This window comes from Hemitrygon akajei, chromosome 2 (genome assembly GCF_048418815.1).
Source record: "Hemitrygon akajei chromosome 2, sHemAka1.3, whole genome shotgun sequence".
Lineage (NCBI taxonomy): Eukaryota > Metazoa > Chordata > Chondrichthyes > Myliobatiformes > Dasyatidae > Hemitrygon > Hemitrygon akajei.
In genome coordinates this window covers 61413873-61432037 of record NC_133125.1, presented here as the reverse complement: position 1 = coordinate 61432037, position 18165 = coordinate 61413873, and positions in this window count along the sequence as shown.

The following is an 18165-nucleotide window of genomic DNA, read 5'->3' as shown; positions in this document are numbered from 1 at the left end:
CATACACAGCACCCCTTTTAAGTCTAAATAAGGCTTGTATTATCTCACACATAATGTCTGGTCTTGCCTCTGAACGTAAATTGTTTAGACTCCTGATTGTTGTGCTAGAATCAGACAATATTACAATTCTCATCAGTCTCACTTTCTCCACCCACTGCAAAGTGAATAGTCCAGTTGTCATTTCACCCGTATACACCGAGAAATCACCATTTATCCTCACCTACTTTTTCATGTTAAAATCAGGCACTACCAATCCTACCCGTCATCTACTATTACTGTTTTGAAGCATCTGTGTACACTTGTAAATTATACTTATTATCTACATAACATTCAACCATATTTTGAATTAAAATCACTTTATTTTTCTGTCTACTTTTGAATAATTTAAGATCCACCTCTGGTGCTTCACAAAGGCACTGAGGCACCCCAGGAAAAGGCACTGCAGCACTCACTGCCTTATTACTAATTCCTGTCCTTTCTACTTTTCCTTCCGTAGTCAATGAAAAACTTCTGATTACCTTTCTTTCCTTTTCCCAGAATCTATCTAAAAGCTGTTTAGTTGGATGATTTTTCTTCAGGACCTTGGAGGTTTACTCAATATGTTAATGCAAGCTGTGTACTTGTCAGTTCCAGAGGTGTCTGTCCCAACTCCACCTGTATTGCTACCACTGCTGTTGTCCTTATTGCCCCACTGATTAACCTTAATGCTTGACTTTGAATTACATCCAGTTTCTGTTCCTTGTCCAGTATTACTATGTCTGGTTGGTTGGACAGTACCTGCTACAGTCTTTCAAGGATTTCATATCAGCTCCCTCAATCCTTTGCTATTAAACACCTCAGAACATTTAGCACTTTCTTACTTTTAGTTATTATTTCCTTAATATGTGTTGATCATGTGAGTCTTATCAAAACAAATTCCTAAAAATTTAAAAGAATACACACTTTCTAATCTTATACCATTAATTTTTAGTTTTAAGTGTTGTTCTGTCCTCTTCCAAATGACAAACATTATTTTGGATTTCTCTGCTGAAAATCTGAATCCCCATTTTAATGCCCAATCTTCCACCTTATCTATTGCCCATTGAAGTTTCTGTATTATACATTCCACATTCCCATCCCTTTCCTACATCGCTCCATCATCCACAAAATGAAACTCCAATATTACTATTTATATTAGAAAACATATCATCTATCATTATAGCAAATAATAATAGACTAACAATACTCCCTGAGGGGTTTTATTTTCCACAATTTGTTTACTTAACATAGATCTCCCTACTCGTACCAATTTAAAAAATCTTTCATCCAATTTAGCATTCGATCTCTAATTCCCAATTTATATAATTCAATGATCAAACCTTCCTTCCACATATCATATTCTTACTCTACATCAAAAAAAGTGCTGCTATTGTGTTTTCTCTGTTCAACTGAGCCCTCCTTACCTCATGTCCTAGACATCAAACTGTATCCATAGTTTCTCTTCCTCTCCTAAACCCACTCTGATATTTAAAAAATAACCCATCCTGTTGTAGTTTGTCAATCTCTTATTAATTATTTTCTCATTGTTTTACACAAATACGAGGTTAATACCATTGATCTGTAATTGGCTGGATTGTTAGGATTTTTGCCTGATTTACATATTGGAACTATGATTGCTTCTTTCTATGCTTTAGGAAGTGTTTCTTTTTCCTAATTAAGTTTAAAATAACCTTCTTCTCTTCCTCACTAAAATTAGATAACATAACATAACCTATCTGATTCTTCCCAGGGGATGTCTTCTTTGCCTTTCTAAGAACACTATTTAGTTCTGTCATGGTGAACATCACATTTAATGCACCCTCAAAATTTCTATCTATCTCTAATGCTTCCAAGTTTTCTAATAAGTTTCCTTCCTTTTCCTTTTTCCTTCATTACTCATTGTCAGAACTGTATTTTAACAAAAGTATGTATTAGCATTTCTGCTTTCTCTACATTTGATATTGCAGCTCTCTCCCCATCACATAACACTGGGTGTCCAATTTCCCTAGAGATACCATTCATTCTGTTCATCATCTTCCAAACTCTTTCAATAGGTGTTTGTATTCCTCATGAGTCACAAAACTTACTTATTTCAATATTCTGTTTCACCTTTCCAATTGTTTTTCTTACTATTGCTTTTTAATTTATTTTTGAAAACATGTGTCCTCTTTAACATTCTAAATGCTCTATTACATTGTCTTATTGCTTCCCCACATTTTGTCCACCATGGTAGCATTTTCTTTTTAGCTCTATTCCATTTCCTTGGTATACTTGTTGATGCCACTGTCATGATCCCTTCTCCAATCTTGTTGCATAAAAGATCCACATCCTGATTGATTTAATATTCTGCAATTCCTGATCACTTATTCCTTTAAATTTTCCCCAATCAGCCTTTTCAAACAGCTGGCATTCCAGCTTACTTCCCTAATTTATCACAATTTATATTCCTATTCTACATAATACAGGCATAATACTACCTACTGTTTCTTTCAAAACCTCCCATCAACACTTTCCTGCTAAAGGTGCCGTAACTAATGTTAAATCAATTGCTGATTCAGAACCTGCGTTAAAATTTACTCGTCCCACTTCCATCATTTATACATACCAGAGTGTCCTTTTCCATATGCTGCTTTATCACTGCTTCATTATGCTCTCCCCACAATGTGCTGTGTGCATTAAAATCCCCACACCATACCCTGTGTACCAATTTGCTCCACAAAAGCTATTTATAATTTTTTTGGCAAAGATTATATATATATTAATGATTCTAATTGAACCTTCCTTTGTCCATACTCTGGTTCTTCTCCTTTCTTTTGTTCTCTATTGTAAACCCCTTTTAACAGGAGTTGCATTCCCACCCTTCTTCCATTAACTCTATCATTTATTACACTATCATAGCTATTAATTACAAAATCTAGTGTTAGGTTCTCAGCAAAATCTCTCACTTAGCATTTAAATTCCTGTCTATTAACTATTAAACTTATAGCATTCCACTGAAGAATTATCAGGATTAGTGTTAGTTACCTTGTAAATAAGCCTCAAGACTTGGATCATTCTGACTCGATTCGACCTGCTCCTGCTCCCATGATAGCAATCTCAAATTCAAAAACCTCACCGTTGCCTTCACTATAATTTTTATCTTTTCTATTTTAGTTTTTGCTGCTTAGAACAATTAATAACATTTGTCTTGAACAAATGAATTTATCTGTACTAATCGCTAATGTTGGATCATCTCACTGACCTGTCTTGCATTTGCATTTGAATCATTTCCTCTTCAACTTCTTTCATTGTTTACCATTCTATCTGCTTCCACATATGACATATTATGCTCTACCCTCATCAAAAATACTCACAAATTTCTAAAAATGTGCTATGCAGAGCACTCTAATTGGTTGCATCAAATTCTGATAATGGAGGGGCCATCTCACAGGATTGAAAAAAATTGCAGAAAGTTGTAAACTCAGCCAATTCCATCATGGCACTAGCATCAAAAAGGTGGTGTCCTTCATTAAGGACCCCCATCACCCAGGACTTTTCTCATTGCCATCATCAAGGAGGAGGTACAGGAGCCTAAGACACACACACAACACTTCAGGAACAGCTTCTTCCCCTCTGCCAGAGGGACAAAGTAATGAAGTTTCTAAATATTGGCAAAAGAGAGGTTATAGAAAAGAGAGTGTTAGGAGAAAAATGGTGTTAAAGTGGTGATAATAAGAATACCAATTAGAGAAAGTAAAGAAAAATACTAAAGGAGGATTGGTGATTGAAGTAAAAAGATTGAAAGCAGTGAGGAATGGAGAAAAGGTTGATAGCACATCGGTTATGTTAATATTTCAAGGTTCAATCTCACCAGATTTAGAAGAAGGCAGCGAGAGAGCACCTAAGGATTTCCAGCGGGAAGACATTTTGAGTTCTCAGGGGAAGAGAGAGGCCAGACTGCACAGGCGCGTGACGTCGGCCTGTTGAGCGCGAACAGTTTAAAAAGGGCAAGGAATCTGCAGAAGTTTTTGATTTGGAACAAGAAGGCAGTGGGAGAGCACCTAAGGATTTCCAGCGGGAAGACATTTTGAGTTCTCGGGGGAAGAGAGAGGCCAGTCTGCACAGGCGCGTGACGTCTGCCAGTTGAGCGCGAACAGTTTAAAAAGAAGGCAGCCATATCCAGCAGGCAGCGGAGTGAGAGGCAGCAGAGTGAAAGGGATTTGGCTCCACAGGCTTCGGTGGTAACGGGTCGAGGTGAGGTCATTGTTGATTGCAAAACGAGGTAGTATGTCTGTGAGGTCAGTTTTCTGTGGTCAGTGTCAGATGTGGGAGGTCCTGGAATCTCCCGGTGTCCCTGACGGCCACATCTGTATCCGGTGTATCGAGATGCAACTCCTAAGGGATCATGTTAGGGAACTGGAGCTGCAGCTCGATGACCTTCGTCTGGTCAGGGAGAGTGAGGAGGTGATAGAGAGGAGTTACAGACAAGTGGTCACTCCGGGGCCACAGGGGACAGAGAAATGGGTCACAGTCAGGAGAGGGAAGGGGAAGAGTCAGGTACTAGAGAGTACCCCTGTGGTTGTACCCCTTGACAATAAGTACTCCTGTTTGAGTGCTGTTGAGGGGACAGCCTACCTGGGGAAAGCGACAGTGGCCGTGCCTCTGGCACAGAGTCTGGCCCTCTGGCTCAGAAGGGTAGGGAAAGGAAGAGGAAGGAAGTAGTGATAGGGGACTCTATAGTCAGGGGTTCAGACAGGCGATTCTGTGGACGCAGGAAAGATACTCAGATGGTAGTTTGCCTCCCAGGTGCCAGGGTCCGGGATGTTTCTGATTGCGTCCAAGATATCCTGTTGTGGGAGGGAGAACAGCCAGAGGTCGTGGTACATATTGGTACCAATGACATAGGTAGGAAAAGGAAAGTGATCCTGAAAGAAGACTACAGGGAGTTAGGAAGGAAGTTGAAAAGCAGGTCCTCAAAGGTAGTAATCTCCGGATTACTGCCTGTGCCACATGACAGTGAGAATAGGAATAGAATGAGGTGGAGGATAAATGCGTGGCTGAGGGAGCAGGGGGCACGGATTCAGATTTCTGGATCATTGGGACCTCTTTTGGGGCGGGTGCGACCTGTACAAAAAGGACGTGTTGCACTTGAATCCCAGGGGGACCAATATCCTGACGGGCAGGTTTGATAGAGCTGTTGGGGAGGGTTTAAACTAGTTTGGCAGGGGGGTGGGAATCAGAATGTGAGTTCAGGGATTAAGGTAGAAGGACAAGGGCATGATGCTAAGAGTTCTGAGTTGATGAGGAAGGACGGGCAGGGGACAGAACATAATTGTAACCAGTTAAAGGGGTTGAAATGTGTCTATTTCAATGCTAGGAGTATTAGGAACAAGGAGGATGAACTTAGAGCATGGATTAGTGCGTGGAACTACAATGTTGTGGCTGTTACTGAAACTTGGTTGGAGGAAGGGCAGGATTGGATGATGCAGGTCCCGGGGTTCAGGTGTTTTAAAAAGAATAGGATGGGAGGTAGAAAAGTGGGGGGAGTGGCATTGCTGGTCAGGGATAGTATCACGGCTATAGAAAGGGAGGACGCTGCAGAAGGAGTGTCCATGGAGTCAGTCTGGGTAGAAGTCAGAAATAGGAAGGGATCAATCACTGTGCTGGGAGTAGTCTATAGGCCCCCAAATAGCCCTTGGGACACTGAGGAGCAGATAAGCAGGTAGATTTTAGAATGGTGCAGGAAATACAGGGTAGTAGTTATGGGTGATTTCAACTTCCCTCATATTGACTGGCACCTCCTAAGTGCAAGGGGGTTAGATGGGGCTGAATTTGTCAGGTGTGTTCAAGAAGGATTCCTGACACAGTATATGGACCGGCTGATGAGAGGAGAGGCTATACTAGATCTAGTTCTGGGTAATGAACCTGGTCAGGTGACAGACCTTTTGGTGGGGGAGCATTTTGGTGAGAGTGACCACAACTCCCTTAGCTTCAGCATAGCTATGGAAAGGGATAAAATCAGAAGAAATGGTAAAGTGCTTGACTGGGGAAGGGCTAACTTTGAAGGGTGAGGCAGGAACTAGCGAGAGTAAATTGGAAACAGATGTTCAAAGGGGAAAGCACAGAAGTAATGTGGGAGAAGTTTAGGGACCACTTGAGCTGGGTTCAGGATAGGTTTGTCCCACTGAGGCAAAGAAAAAATAGTAGGAAAAGGGAACCGTGGCTGACAAAACATGTGAGGCAACTCGTCAAGAGGAAAAAGGAAGCATATGTTAGATATAAGAAGCAGGAAGTAGGAGGGGCTTATGAGAAATATAGGATAGCCAGGAAGGAGCTAAAGAAAGGACTTAGGAGAGCTCGAAGGGGGCATGAGAAGGCCTTGGCATGTAGGATTAAGGAGAACCCTAAGGCGTTCTATGCATAGAATAGGAGGATGACGAGAACAAAGGATAAAGAGGGCAACATGTGCCTGGAAGTGGAGGAGGTTGGGGAGGTCCTAAATGAATACTTTGCTTCAGTATTCAAAAGTGAAAAGGATCTTGATCAGGATGAGGTCGAAGTAGAGCAGGCCTGTGTGCTGGACAATGTGGAGATTAAGGAAGAAGTGCTGGATCTTCTTAAAAACATTAAGATTGATAAATCCCCAGGGCCGGATATGATACACTCCAGGTTGTTGTGGGAATTGAGAGAAGAGATCACAGGAGCATTAGCTATGATCTTTGAATCCTCTTTGGCTGCAGGGGAAGTTCTGGAGGACTGGAGAATGGCAAATGTAGTTCCCTTGTTTAAAAAAGGTAATAGGGAGAAACCTGGGAACTATAGACCGGTGAGTCTTACATCAGTGGTATGCAAACTACTGGAAAGGATTCTTAAGAATAGGATCTATGAGCATTTGGAGAAGTACAGTCTACTCATGGATAGTCAACATGGCTTTGTGAAGGGAAGATCGTGCCTCACGAGCCTGATTGAGTTTTTTGAAGAGGTTTCAAAAGAAATTGATGAGGGTAGGGCAGTGGATGTGGTCTACATGGACTTTAGCAAAGCATTTGACAAGGTCCCTCATGACAGACTCATCCAGAAAGTCATGAGGCATGGGATAAGTGGAACCTTGGCTGTTTGGATAAAAAAAATTGGCTTAAAGGAAGAAAGCAGAGGGTAGTAGTGGAAGGAAAGTATTCTGCCTGGAGGTCGGTGACTAGTGGAGTGCCGCAGTGATCTGTCCTGGGACCCCCGCTATTTGTGATTTTTATAAATGACCTGGATGTAGAGGTGGAAGGATGGGTGAGTAAGTTTGTGGATGACACGAAGATTGGAGGAGTTGTGGATGGAGCTGTAGATTGTCGAAGGTTACAAGAGGATATAGACAGGCTGGAGAGTTGGGCAAAAAATGGCAGATGGAGATCAATCCGGAGAAGTGTGAGGTGATGCATTTTGGAAGGACAAACCAGAAGACTGAGTACAGGATTAATGGTTAGTTACTTAAGAGTATTGATGAACAAAGGGACCTTGGGGTTCAAATCCATACATGCCTCAAGATCACTGCACAGGTTGATAGGGTAGTTAAGAAGGCTTATGGGATGCTAGGCTCCGTTAACAAGGGGATTGAATTCAAGAGCAGAGAGGCGATGTTGCAACTCTACAAATCTCTGGTGAGACCGCACTTAGAGTATTGTGTTCAATTCTGGTTACCTCATTATAGGAAGGATGTGGAAGCTATGGAGAGGGTGTAGAGGAGATTTACCAGGATGTTGCCTGGTTTGGAGAACAAGTCATATGAAGCAAGGTTAGCAGAGCTGGGACTTTACTCTTTGGAGCATAGAAAAATGAGAGGGGACTTGATAGAGGTTTACAAGATTATGAGAGGCATAGATAGGGTGGATAGTCAGTACCCGTTTCCCAGGGCACCAATAGCAAACACCAGAGGGCATATGTACAAAATTAAGGGAGGGAAGTTTAGGGGAGATATCAGGGGTAAGTTTTTTTACACAGAGGGTTGTGAGTGCCTGGAATGACTTGCCAGGGATGGTGGTGGAGGCTAAAACATTAGGGATATTTAAGAGCCTCTTGGACAGGCACATAGATGAAGGAAAAATGGAGGGTTATGGGGTAGTGTGGGTTTTGTACTTTTTTTAAAGGATTATATTGGTCGGCACAACATGGAGGGCTGAAGGGCCTGTACTGTGCTGTAGTGTTCTATGGTTCTATGGTTCTAAAAAGTAACAATTGGATTTATGTGCTTTAATGTCAGAGCCTACGTTCTTCAGCAGTGAAAGATTGAAGTGCCCTTGAACACTTCTGCTGACTGGTCGACACAGATTTTCAGAGCCTCAGCAGGTACACCTTCAGGGCTTGACATCTTGTGAGAGTTTACCGTCTTGAAAGATGTTCTGACTTTGGCCCCTGAGCCAGAGATCACAGAGTCACTGGATGCTGCAGGGATCCTCATAGCTGTAGTTGTATTCTGTCTTTCAAAGTGAGCAAAGAAGGTTTTGAGCTCATCTGGGAGTGAAGCAGCACTGCCGTTTATGATGGTAGATTTCACTTGGTAGGAAGTAATGGCCTGCAAACCCTGATGGAGTTAGCTGTTAGCCTTAGTCAATATTCAGACAAATCCCTGCCCAAAACTATTCTTTTTTCCTGTCCCATTGCTCTAATCTATTAGATTCAACAACCTATTAGATTCAGTATTTGAAACCTGATCTACGTTCTATATAATCACATTCCATTTTCCTTCCCAAACACTCCTGAATTCATTGTGTTCAAGTTTACTTGTCGTTTATCCATATATGAATACCCCTGAATAAGCCAAATTAATCCAGGGATTGGGTGAGGACAAATTGTTGGTAATATTTACACCTACGAATTTGAAGCTTTATATCTTTTCCACCTCGAAACCATTGATAAGACATGGGCCCGCACTCTGTCAGGCTTCCTTAAGTCAGTGACTAGATCTTTTGTTGACATTGAGAAATTAGGTCATTTTGATCTGCAGCCACCTTAACCCAATCCCTGGATTCTATCTCTTGACTTCCAGGTCTTAACCACATAATTCAAAAACAAACCCTGTCCCATATCCAAAAAGCCAGTTGCATTTCCAACTCTCTCAATCTCAACTACTCCAACCCACTCCTTCAAACTCTCCTTCACAAGCAAACACAGCCCCTTCAAACTCTGATATTCCATAAATATTGAATGGATGCCCTCCACCCCAATTCACATACCCACATTCATCACTTGGTAGCATCTAACCCTCAGTCTGAGCTCCTTTCCCTCCCTGATCTTCTTTGTATACCTGGGCCTTGCTTCCACTGTGAAATTCCGCACATGGCCGTGGTCCAGAACTTAGACAATAAAATACCCAGAAATGTAAATATTTTGGTTATTGAATTATGAAATGGCATCAAACACAGCAAAGGTGTTTCCACCTGGTTGGTTTTCTAAAGTTCTCCTCACAAACATTTCTCACTGATGTCTAGATTTAGTGAGCTGCAGGAATTTGCACTACAGGAGCCTCAGCCCTTGAGCTTGCCCAACATATCTGGGATTGAGATTGTTGCTCCCTGTGAAGATGAGAGTGCGGATTGTAGGAAGGACGAGCAACCAAAACATGGCTGTGTGCTTCATTCAAAAATGAAGTGAGCTATTCAAAAGGGGGAAGAAAAGAGAAATGTAAGTAAACTCAGTGGCCACTTTATTAGGTACACCTGCTCAATATATCAGATTGTGGAAGAAATTTTCAGTTATATAGAGTAGAAGGGAAGTAAAAGTTGATATTGGACCACTGGAAAATGATGCTGGTGAGGTAGTAATGGGGGAAAAGAAATGAGAGATGAATTTAGTGGGTACTAGCATCAGGGAGCAGGAGTGAGTGCTATTGCTATTACAAAGCAAGCTCAGAGGTCTTAAGGTGGATAAGTCACCTGGACCAGATGGACTACATCCCAAAATCCTCAGAGAGATTGCTGAAGAGATAACGGATACATTGCTCATGCCCTTTCAAAAATTATTTGATTCTAGTATGGTGTCAGAGAACTGGAAGATTGCAAATGTCACTCCACTCTTTAAGAAAGGAGGAAGGCAAAAGAAAGGAAATTATAGTCCAGTTAGCCTAATCTCAGTGGCTGGGAAAGTCCTCATTTAAGACTCCCAGAAGGCTAATTTACAGGTTGAGTCTGTAGTAAAGAAGGCAAATGCAATGTTGGCATTTATTTCAAGGGGAATAGAATATAAAAGCAAGTAGATAATGCTGATGCTTTATAACTCACTAGTCAGGGCACATTTGGAATACTGTCAACAGTTTTGGGCTCCATATCTCAGAAAGAATGTGCTGTCATTGGAGAGAGTCCAGAGGAGGTTCCCAAGGATAATTCTGGGAAGGAAGGGGTTAACAGCTTTGGGCCTGTACTCACTTGAATTTAAAGAATGCGTGGGGATCTCATTGAAAACTACCAAATGTTGAAGGACTAGATAGGGTGGATGTGAAGAGGATGTTTCCTGTGTTGGGGGTATCCAGAACTAGAGGGCACAACCTCAAAATTGAGGGGCGACCTTCTAGTGTCATAGGGGGCACGTTGGGAGCAGACCCAAATGCAAGACACAGACACTGAACTACCAGGAACAGGATTAGGTGTGAGAAGGAAGCAAGGGAAGTGAGGAAGAAGTGACGCTGGACATGACACTGGCCCTGGATGAGACAAGGATTCCGGGCCTGGGCTAGGACTTGAATAGGAAAGTGGGACCTGGACGAGGAACTAGGAACTGGGAACTAGGAACTTGGAACTTGGACAAGGACTCCGAGCCAGAGACTGGGCAAGGACCTAGAACCTGGGTCTTGACTTGGGCTCGGACTCCAGAACTAGGCGAGAACAAGACGTGGCTGCAGGATGAGGAGAGGCAACAGGACTGGATGTGAGACTCCTGGACAGGACAAGGGAACCCCAGCACTGGGCTGAGCAAGGTACTCCTGGGCTGGGTGAAGCAGATGGACAAGACGAGAACACAAAGCCATGGCTTGGACAGGACAAGGTGCTAGGACATGGCTAGGACTGGACAAGACCCCAAAGCCTTGATTTGGTCAAGGAAGAGACAGGAATGCAGAGCCTTGGTCGAGGGTGAGACAGGAACATGGAACACAAAGCTGGGACCCCTCCTTGGAAACAGGACATGGGGCCGGGACTCACTTCACAGAACACAGAGCTGGGACCTCTCCTTGGGTACAGGACATGGGGCCAGGACTCATTACACAGCATGCAGAATATGACAAGACAATTCCCAAGCCATGGCTTGGACAGGACAAGGTTCTTGGATGTGGCTAGGACTGGATGAGACCCCAAAGCTTTGACTTGGTCGAGGGAGAGACAGAAACGCAGAACCTTGGTCGAGGGAGAGACAAGAACACAGAGCCTTGGTCGAGGAAGAGACAGGAACATGGAACACAGAGCCGGGACCCCTCCTTGGAAACAGGACGTGGGGCTAGAACTCATTACACAGCATGCAGTGTGCAATGAGACGGTTCCCAACACAAAGTAGCGGCAGACGGCCAGACCTACCTAGCAAAGGCATGGACACAGACAGTTTGCAAAACTAGGTAGCGGCAAACAGCCGGACCTACCTAGCGAAGGCGTGGACACAGAAAGAAACAGCTTAAAACAACAAAAGACAGTTCCTATCTTGCTCTGGTGGTTGAACTTGACAGCAGTGAAGGGAAGGCGAAGCCAGGCCAAGGGAAGGGATACCGACAGGAACAGTCCAGCAGCCAGAGGCTAAATCCTGAAGCTATTTATGAAGCCAGCCCAAACGAGAATCAGCTGCCTCAACAGAAACTGGGGAAAACAGAAAACCTGGAATAAGGAGCATGGACCAGACTGTGAACCAGAATGTGGATTTCACGGACCAGACCATGACATCTAGAATTGAGGTAAGGAGAATTTTTTTTAGCCAGAGAGTGGTGAATCTGTGGAATGCTTTGCCACAGACTGTGGTGGAGGCCAAGTCTGTGGGTATATTTAAGGAGGAAGTTGATAATTTCCTGATCAGTAAGGGCATCAAAGGATATGGCGAAAAGGCAGGCGTATGGGGTTGAGTGGGATCCAGGATCAGCCATGATGGAATAGCAGAGAAAATTCAATGGGCTAAATGGCCTAATTCTGCTCCTATGTCTTATGGTCTAAATGTGATATAAATGACTTTGTCTGTGGAATGACTTGGTGCTAGACACAGTGTAAAAAATAAAAACGGATCCTTAGAAAGAAATGAACATAATCAGAAGATGTAGATTGAGTTAAGAAACTGTAAGGCAAAAAAAAAAATCCCTGATGAAAGTTATATGCAGGCCTCCGAAATTTGTAGAATGCTTATGAGTTGTCTTTTTAGAGCAGATTGTGGTTGTGCCCACTAGAGAAAAGCCAATTCTATATTGGATGTTGTGTAATGAACTAGATTTGATTGGAGAGCTTAAGGTAAAGGAACCCTTAGGAACCAGTGATCATAATATGATAGAATTCACCCTGCAGTTTGGGGGCGGGGGGGGGGGGGGAGAGAGAGAGAGAAGCTAAGATTGGATGTACAGTACTGGTATTATGGTGGAGTAAAGAGATCTACAGAGGTATGAGAGAGGAACTGGCCAAAGGTGTTTAGAAGGGGACAGCAGCAGGGATAGTGGTAGACCAGCAATGACTAGAATTTCTGGAAGTAATTCTGAAGATGCAGGATCAGTTCATCCCAAAATGGAGGATGAGGCAACCATGGCTAACAAAGGAAGTTAAAGGCAACATAAAAGCAAAGGAGAAGGCATATAATATAGCAAAAGAATAGTGGGGAGCTAGAGGATTGGGAAGTTTTAAAAACCTGCAGAAGGCACTTAACAATCAACAAGGAGAGAAAAGACGAAATATGAAGGTAAGCTAGCTAATAGAGGATACAAAGTTTTTTTGCAGATATACAGTACAGTATAAAGAATAAAACAAAAGAGATGATCATTGACTTCAGGAGATCAAAGGACAGAGTACACCCCCCCCCCTCCATATACATGGAGAGGTAGTGGAAAGTGTTGGAAACCTAAAGTTCCTTGGAGTTAAGTTGTCAAAACAGCTGACACGGACCACCAACACCTCGCTGCTTTTAAAAAAGGCACAACAAAGACTCTTCTTCCTCAGAAAGCTGAAACAGGCCAAGCTCCCACAAAAGCTGTTGCTTAACTTCTACAGAAGCACAATTGAAACCATCCTGACCAACAGCGCCACAGTGTGGTATGCCAGCTGTATAGCCGCTGAGCGACAAGACCTGCATTGCGAGGTGAAGGCAGCCCAGCGAATTGTCAGGATGGAGCTCCCAGGACTGGACACCATCTATTCCAGCAGACTCAGGAGGAAAGCAATCAGCATAACCAGAGACACCACACGCTCCAGCCACTCCCTGTTTGACCTGCTGCCATCCAGCAAAAGGTTCAGGACACTAAAAGCCAGAACAAATAGACTGAGGAACAGCTTCTACCCCAGAGCCGTGGCCTCCATTGCACCACTCCCACAGAACAATGACTGAAACTGTGAGCACACACATGCACACACAAGGACTCAAATACCTGCACTAATGGCACTTTGTGCATTACTGTGATACTGTATTCTGGTGCTGCTGCAACTTACTTTCTGCTACTTATCTATTTAATACTGTTTTCTATTACTGTCTTGTTTTTATCTACCGCTTTATTTAATTGCCTGAGAGGAAGCCAAACAGTTTCATTGTATCTATGTATAATGACAATAAAGATCATTCATTCATAAAAGAGAGGCAAGAATGAACACAGGAGCATTGGAAGATGATGCTGGAAATGTAGTAATGGGCAACAACGTAATTCGAGAGTGTCAGGAGGCAGGAGTGAGTGTAGTTGCTATTACTAAGGAGAAGGTGCTTGGGAAGCTGAAAGATCTGTAGGTAAGTAAGTCAACTGGACCAGATGGACTATGTCCCAGGATTCTGAAAGAGGTAGCTGTAGAGATTATGGAGGCATTAGAAGTGGTGGTGGCATCCGTTAGTCTCGCGAGACCATGAATCTGCACCTGGAAGGTTTACAGTGCACAGGCCTGGGCAAGGTTCTCTGCCCATGCAGCAAGTTTCCCCTCTCCACGCCACCAATGTTGTCCAAGGGAAGGGCGATACAACTTGGCACCGGTGTCGTCGCAGGAGTTGCCAGAACAAGGTTGAAGGCAACGTCGGACTGCCTTAGAAGTGATCTTTCAAGAATCACTAGATTCTGGAACAATTTGACTTCTGTGGTCGGTAATATGTTCGAGTTCATTATTATATGAGATCTCAGAGTAATTGGAGGCACATGATAAAATAGGTCAAAGGGGAAGGATAAAACTCCTTACAGGAAACCTTACCTGACATATCATTTGGGATTCTTTGAGGAAGTAACAGGCAGGATAGACAAAGGAGAGACTGGATATTTATTGGATTTTCAGAAGACCTTTGACAAGGTGCCACACATGAGGCTAAAAAACAAAATAAGAGTCCATGGTATTCAAGATTGTTCAATATAATTTCCTGTATACTAGTGTAAAGGAGAATTAAGTAATTGTTACTCCAGATCTGAGGCAGCACAAAAAGAAACACTACAAGATAAAGAGCACAATAAATATAAATAATAAGATAACTTATATACATTGATTGTATGTCCATAAAGTGCCAGTAGGCACTGGAGTGTCTGTACATAAGGTGACTGACAGAAAATGGTAAAGTAATGATGGTGGTGGGTTGTGGAAGGGTGGGTTAGTGGGTGGAAGCATTGATCATTGGGGGAAGTAACTGTTTTTGAGTCTGGTGGTCCTGGAATGGATGCTATGTAGCCTCCTTCCAGATGGGAGTGGACAAACAGCTCATGAGCAAGGTGGGTGGGATCCTTCATGATATTGCTGGCATTTTCCAGCACCTTTCTGTATGTGTCTTTGATGCTGGGTGGGCTGGTGCCAGTGATACATTGGGTACTTCTGACTAAATGTTGTAGAGCCTTCCCGTCCACTGAATGTCTGTTCAAAGGAGGCCTACCATGAAGAAGTTTAAATCTTCTCTTCAACAGGTGTTCAGTGAAGCCCTCTCTCACTGACCCCTCTCTCCAACTTTTTATTCTGGCGTCTTCCCCCTCTCCCTTCTCAGTCCTGAAGAAGGGTCTTGGCCCAAAAAGTGGACTGCTTATGCATTTCCATAGATGCTGCCTGACCTGCTGAGATCCTCCCGCATTTTGTGTGTGTATGTAACTACAGATTTTCAGCCCTTACTTTTGCACTTACAGTTTCACACAGCAGGTGGCATCCGATTGCACTTATTTGTATTCTGCCTGCTGCTTCAAGGTTTTTTTCCTAATCGGCTCTCAGATTGACCCTGATCCTGACCTCCCAATCACCTTTTTAAACGTTCTTTCAGCGATCGTTATCTCGTCTCTGGTTTGACTGATTTCTCACCCAACAAACATCTTCCCAAATGACAAAGGCAAAAAACTTTAAAGACGAAAAGCTAATAAAATACACGATCTATGTTTTTAAAATCTATGATGCATTTGGAGAGGAGTGTGCATTTTCCATGTAACAGATCAACTCACTGATTGACTCTCTGATTGAGCCCGAAATTCTCCGGTTCCAGCGATCACCCTTTTGCCAGATTTCTCTGCCCCGCTCTCCCCACCCCACGTCTTTGAATCGTTTGTTCCCCGATCCACTTAGGTTATCTTTCCCCCGATTCCACGCCAACCCCTCCCACCCCACAAACCAACTAATTCCATCCCTCGATCTCCGTAAAGGTGGGAGTTCACAGAGGAAGATTTTATCAGGTCACAGAGGGACGGTGCAAGAAGTTCGTCCTACGAGACATTGTCTTACGAAGCTGAAGATAAAACTGGCGCAGAGTCAATTTAACACACCGGTTGAGTACATTATAAATGACACCCACTTTTCTTTCCTCAAGCCATTGACAGTGAACTCTTTCTATCTCCTTTCTTAAATAGTATTCGCAGATCACATTAATTATTTAATTATTAATTCAAGATTTAATCTGTCCTCTTATCCTTTTAACCCCTGTTGATGTTTATCAGCTTTATTTTTCCTCAAATAAACACGTCACATGTCAACATCAGCGAATGAAAACTAACCTAGAGTTTCTTACTATGCCGTTACGACAAGCTATAAAGCAAGGGCAGATGTGTATTTTTAAAGATGTTACCCTAAGACCAGGAATAACAGTTGCAGTCTGCTTCACAGCATTCTTGCCTTCAAGTCTGTGTGTCGTGGGTGAAGGCTCACAGCAGGTGATTAGGTTGAAACATTAGAGCGACTGCTGCACTGTTGGGGGTATAGAGATGGTTAATTCTATGCCTATCTTTTTCAGGTGGATGCAATAATCTGTCACTGTTTTGATTAGGAGTCTGGGAAACATTTATATCCCAATGAATAGCACTAAGGTAGGTTATCTGCTGCTGGCAGATTACTGTTTATGGGAGATTTCTGCAGGCTAATTGGCTGTTGCATTTCCAATGTAGGAGAGAGACATCAGAAAATACTTCACAAGATCTAAAGAGCTTTGTGACGTCATAAGTGTCCAAGAAATAAAGGGGTGGGGAGTGATTTGATCCCTTGAACTCCACCCCCCCACCTAACTACATCTGCTCATCATCTTCCACTTCAGTTTGTTCTATCTCCTATCAGCCCCTACCTCATCCCTCACTAAGAATACAAAAACACAGGAAATAGGAACAGGAGTAGATAATCTGACTTGTCAAGACTGCTCCACTATTCAATAAGAATAAGAATATGGCTGATCTGGACATGGACTCAATTCCACCTACCTGCCTTTTCTCCCATAACCCTTAATACCCTTACTTTGCAAGAATCAATCTAACGGTATTTTGAATATACTTAATGAGATAGTCTCTGCTGCTTTGCCTGGGCAGAGAATTCCAGAGATTCAGTACTCTCTGGGAAAAACCTCTATCCTAAATCTACTCGGCTGATTCTTGAGACTATGTCCCTGTGGTGAACTACATATACCTGTCTGGACACGCCCCCCCCGCCCCCCCCCCCCCCGGCTGACTGCTCCTGTGGCCCCTCCCACTGTCCGTGGCTCCTCCCACAGACCCTGGTATAAAGGCGATTGGGGACTCCGCCCTGGCCTCAGTCTCCAGGATGCAGTGTGGTGGTCAATTGCTGCTTGTTCTTTCTTCCAGCCAATAAAAGCCTATATCTCACCTCACGTCTCAGAGAGTTATTGATGGTGCATCAGTCCTCTAATTCTAGTCTCACCTACCAGTGAAAACAACTTTTCTGTCTCTTGGACAGCTTAGGGAAATGAGCAAAGAAGCAGCAGATGGAAAAAAGTGCAGGGAAGTGTCCGGTCATGAACTCAGGGAGAAGGAATAAAGATGTAGACTATAAACACAAGCGATTCTGCAGTTGCTGGGAATCTTGAGCAACCTGCAAAAGTGCTGGAGGAGCTCAGCATGTCAGAGAGCATCTATAGAGCATAATAAACAGTCAACTTTCCAGGCTGAGATGAAGGATTCTGATGAAAGTTATGGACCACAACAGCATTCTGCAATCTTTCATAATTTAAATCATAATCAGATCTTCTGTTTCTCCTTTCAAAGTGATGATCTCACATTCACTTCATCTGCCAGATCTTGCCCATTCACTCAACCTTTTTATGTCTCCCTGCAGATGCTCTGCATCCTTCACACAACTTGCTTTTCCATTTATTGTCATCAGCAAACTTAGATGCACTATACTAAAAAATTGTTTATCTACACTCAGTGACCAGTTTGTTAGGTACACCTGTACACCTGCTTGTTAATCCAAACCTCTAATCAGCCATCAATGTGGCAGCAACTCAATGCATAAGAGTATGCAGACGTGGTCAAGAGGTTCAGTTGTTGTTCAGCCCAAACATCAAAATGTAGAAGAAATGTGACTTTGACTGTGGAATGATTGTTGCTGCTAGATGGGGTGGTTTGAGTAGCTCAGAAACTACTGAGCTCCTGGAATTTTCAAGCATTATAGTCTCTAGAGTTTACAGAGAATGGTGTGAGAAAAAAATATCTTGTGAGCAGCATTTCTGTGGGCAAAAATGCTTTGTTAATGCTCAAGGTCAGAGGAAAATGGCTAGACTGGCTCAAGCTGACAAGAAGGT